The sequence below is a fragment of the Oreochromis aureus genome, linkage group 15, assembly GCF_013358895.1.
Source record: "Oreochromis aureus strain Israel breed Guangdong linkage group 15, ZZ_aureus, whole genome shotgun sequence".
NCBI classification, from domain to species: domain Eukaryota; kingdom Metazoa; phylum Chordata; class Actinopteri; order Cichliformes; family Cichlidae; genus Oreochromis; species Oreochromis aureus.
The window spans coordinates 26781091-26785556 of NC_052956.1; the positions used below are offsets into that span (position 1 = coordinate 26781091).

Sequence of the window (4466 nt, forward strand, 5' to 3'; positions counted from 1 at the left end):
CAAAAAGAATACTTTCAAAAAAAGGGAATACACCATTTTGAAGCCAGGTACATGGACTCCTATAGTAAACCAGGGAACCTGGAAAAAGGTTAAAAGTACATGAACCATTACTTTTAAACGTGCCAAGGTGTACCCCACAACTGTATCTTGTTTCATTAAAAAATTTCAATTAAAAATTCAGAGGCTTCTGTAAAGAGTGTAGTGGCCAGCTGTACATTACATGTGAAAAGGAACCTGAAATTCACTGCCCAATGGTGCTGAAGTGTGTAATGGCAAACACGGATGAATCCATGTCCGGATTTCTGCAGGCACACGTAACAAAAGAACTTTGTGAAGGCAGACTGCATGGGGCATGTGTGGAGAGCATCAGAGGCAGCAAAGCTGATGGACTTTGGTGATCCAGAGCCAAGCCATCTACCAAATTTGACAACTCTGTGAAAAGCCAAACACGAACAAAATCAACTAGAAGTTGCTCATAAAAACCCAATACTGTCTCTCCACTTATTAAAATACAGTTCCCCTCACAATGGAAGCATTTTGGACATTGGATTAGTCAAGTTCTTCTGTCACTACTGGAGTCAAACTCAAATGCTGATGTACAAGACTGCGAAGCACCCCATAGTCGCCTTTGATGCGACTGGCTCAGTTGTAAAAAAGCTTCTCAGGCCTAATGGTTTGTCTGAAAATATCTTCCTGTATCAAGGTGTTTTAACAGGAAGCAACAACTCTCATGTCCCAGTGGTACAAATGTTGTCAGAGAGACATGATGTCCAGGCAATCACAAGATGTGTGGCTGCCGTCAGCAGCAGTCATGCAGTTTAAGATAATTTTATGGTTTAAGTTACAATAAAGAAGTTAAAAATACTTTATTTTAATATATCAGATTTACTGTATACATTGTTGGGTTTAAAAATACACATTTAAATGGTTTACAGAATGTTTCCAGGGTGGAACCAATGTTCAGTCTGTTGTTTTGGGGTTGACAGTATTTTCAGTTGCACGCCACACTTGATAGAGGGCTGCATGCTTTCCCCTCTCACTCGGTGGTAGAGCTCTGCAGACGCATGCAACGAAGTTTCCAGCTGTGAAAAGGAGTGAAAACACATTGCAAGATGTGTTTTCATTAACCCCTGCAAGTTAATGCGGCCAATGAGGTATGCAATATGTGTTTATGTCGTGATAGGGAAATAAGATGTTTTGTTTGTAACTGAACTGTCGAGTTTATGGTGGTCACGTGTAATTTGTAAATGTAAAATTGTGAGTGTTTTATCTTGTTTAATAATGTGCTTTATTGTTTATTCTCTATGAGAACAATTTATTGTGGAAATTGATTATTCTATGTTGTTTGTATAGTTCTCACGGCATCGTTGGTGGCACCTGTGTGCAATAAATGCCAGTAAAATCAAGAACGCCTTGTGTCCGTTTTTCAACTTGGAGGGAGTTACAAGATGGTTATCGGAATGGATTCGTGCTGGAGCACCAATCCCAAAGGAGGCCATCTGTGATTTCTCCTTAGCTTTACTTGGTGCTTTAGTTAAAGCTTTAACACATCATTCAGATTTGAAGAGCTACATTAATGAATGCTTTGGTGTCTTGCTTCAGAAAACTCAAAGACTTAGAGCAATTTAAATAATCAGGAATCTACTATGGAATCTATTGGAAAAGTGACGATTGGATAATGAACAATGGGTATGGAAAGTGTCTCAAAAAAAAACAATGGAAAAAACAACAACAAAAACAACAAAGGCAAAAAAACCCACATAAATGACAAGTTTGGACACAGATTATAGGTTTCCATTCAGAGATATTGAAGAGGAAGACTTTGACTATGAAAAGGACTGTCAATCAGAATCAGAATCAGAATCGTGTTTATTGGCCAAGTATATGTGCAGACAAATACAAGGAATTTGGTTCCGGTAGATGGTGGCTCTCAAGCACAGCAATGTAAATCACACACACGCACACACACACGCACACACACACGCACGCACACACACACACACACAGACACACACACACACACACGTGTCTATATATACATTACACATGCATACACATACATACACAAAGCTGTGTAAACTAATTATAAATAACTAATCTAAACTTATATACATAAAATACAGAAATGAAATGAGGTGGAATGAATACTACAGAATGTACATAAGGTGCAGTTGCAGTCTGGCAGTGGGAGCAGTGTGACAGGTCAACTGTTTAGAATGGAGATGGCGAGGGGAAAGAAACTGTTCCTGTGCCGGGTGGTCCTGGTCTGCAGGCTTCTATACCGTCTGCCAGAGGGCAGCAGATCAAAAAGTCTGTGTCCAGGGTGTGAGTGTCAGGGTCCCTGTGCCTACCCGGTCGGCTCAGTATGGCTACATGTTTTTGTTTTCATTTTGCTCCTGCTCTCTCCCTTCCTCCCTTTCCCTCCTCCCTCTGCCTGGGCGGAGCTCACCTGTGGGCTCCCGCCCTTGGCCCACGCACCTGGTCGCAATGACACACCTGTGGCTCATCACGAGTGTTCCAGCTCCTTCATAAGATGGCAGCTTTGTGTTTCTCGTCGCTGGACCGTTGTCGACTCTCGTCAGTGTAACCCCAGCTCAGTTTACTCTCGTGTGTTTCTCAGCGATCTTCCGTCAGTAATCCCTTTGTGTCTCTGTGAGCAGATTCCCTGGACCAACCCCTGTGTTACCTGAGCGATCGTGTGTGCGAGGTGTGGAGTAAGCTATCGTGTTTTCTGTGGAGTGTGAAGAGGAGCGTGAGGCGTGGGCGGAGTGTGTGTGGACTGTCAGTGTCTTTCCCCATTCGTGTGTGGACCCCGGGCCCGTCCTTCCCCTCACTTTGTAAATAGATCACCCGTGTTGCTGTAATAAAGACTGTTGTGCTTTTGAATTCAGAGCCTGCGCGTGAGTCCGTTCAGTCCCGTTGTGACAGAACGGTCCAGCCACGATGGACTCAGCAGGGTCGGCGTCACCCGCCCTAGCCCCGGTCTCGTTGGAGGAGCTGTTGCAGCGACACGAGCAGATGTTGGTGCGGCTCAGTGGAGACGTTGCCGCTTTGTCTTTGGCTCTCGCCCAGCGGACCCGTTGACCGATTCTCCGCCCCACCAGCCCCGGTGGGCGAACCTACCCCGGGCGTGAGTGCGTCCCGGCCCACAAGCGCCTTGCCCAAACTGCTCCTGTGGTCGTCGGGCATCAGCCTCCCTCTCCAGAACTATTTCATGGTGAGTTGGATAAGTGTGCAGGATTTCTCACACAACTCACATTCTTTTTTCGCCAGCAATCTCACTTATACCCTGGTGATGGAGATAAGATCTCATTCTTTGTGCAACTGCTACGTGATCGTGCATTACAGTGGGCCCAGGCAGTGCTGCGATCTCACCCCGAAATCTCCTACCCCGATTTTTTGTGTAAGTTTAAAAGCGTTTTTGACAAAGGATCCGAGGCTGCCGCCGCTGCTCAACGCCTGTTAAATCTTAAACAAGGTAGACGTAGAATGTCGGATTATTCTGTCGATTTCTGGGTTTTGGCTGAGCAAACGGGGTGGGGGCAAGAAGCGCTGAAGAGTGCCTTGCTACATAACATCTGTGAGGAATTGAAAGGCGAACTAATAATGCATGACCTGCCTGTCTCTCTCGATTCACTAATGACTTTGTGCATTAAGTTAGATGATCGCCTTCGGGCTCGCAGAGACCTGCGGGCGGGCCTTTCAGGAGCAACGGCGCTCATGGACCCACCAGCGGGGAGAGGAGAGCCAAATCCAGCGTTGCCCACGGTGGCGAGCAAAGCGAGGAAGGCGAGCAGCCCATGCAGCTGGGTCGCTCACGACTAACGCCCGCGGGCACGCCAGCGGCGCATGGTGTCTGGTGAGTGCCTGTATTGCGGCCGTGAGGGCCACTTCATTGCCACCTGTCCCTCGCGACCAAAGGGGCGCCCACCCGTAGTTAAGGGAGTACTGGTGGGCGAGATGGGCAGTAACGCGCGTAACGCGTTACTGTAATCTGATTACTTTTTCAAGTAACGAGTAATGTAAGGGATTACTATTGCAAAAGCGGTAATTAGATTACCGTTACTTTCACGTAGGAGCGCTGCGTTACTGCGTTACTAAAACCGTGATTTTTGCGAGAACGTCTCATGACAGTGGCGTAAGCAAGTGCGACGTTCGTGACAACAGCTGTCTGCAGATCATAATATATCGAGTGCGGGACAGAGTGTAGCATGCAGCGTTTAAAAGCATGGAAGTACTGACCTTATTTTGAGTTTGATTCCATAAAAGTGACAAAACATTAGTGTCCGTTGTGCGTGGGAAAACTTCTTTTTACAGCGAAAAAAACTAAACTTCCAAGCAAGCACCGAGTGTACTACGACGTAATGTGAAATTCACAGAGAAACTCGCGGATTCTTCCACTGACCGCTGCGGCACACCTGCACCAGGGTAAACCTCCTCCGCCTACCCCAGTCCTGCTTTACAGG

General features: G+C 46.4%; 1 long non-coding RNA gene across 1 annotated transcript; it reads left to right on the plus strand.

The window, feature by feature from the left end:
• The first annotated feature begins 1087 nt into the window (after nucleotides 1-1087).
• LOC116319177 lies at nucleotides 1088-1406 on the plus strand. Its single transcript, XR_004199365.2, has 2 exons — nucleotides 1088-1154; nucleotides 1354-1406. It is a non-coding gene; the product is annotated as an uncharacterized LOC116319177 (long non-coding RNA).
• The last annotated feature ends 3060 nt before the right edge of the window (nucleotides 1407-4466 follow it).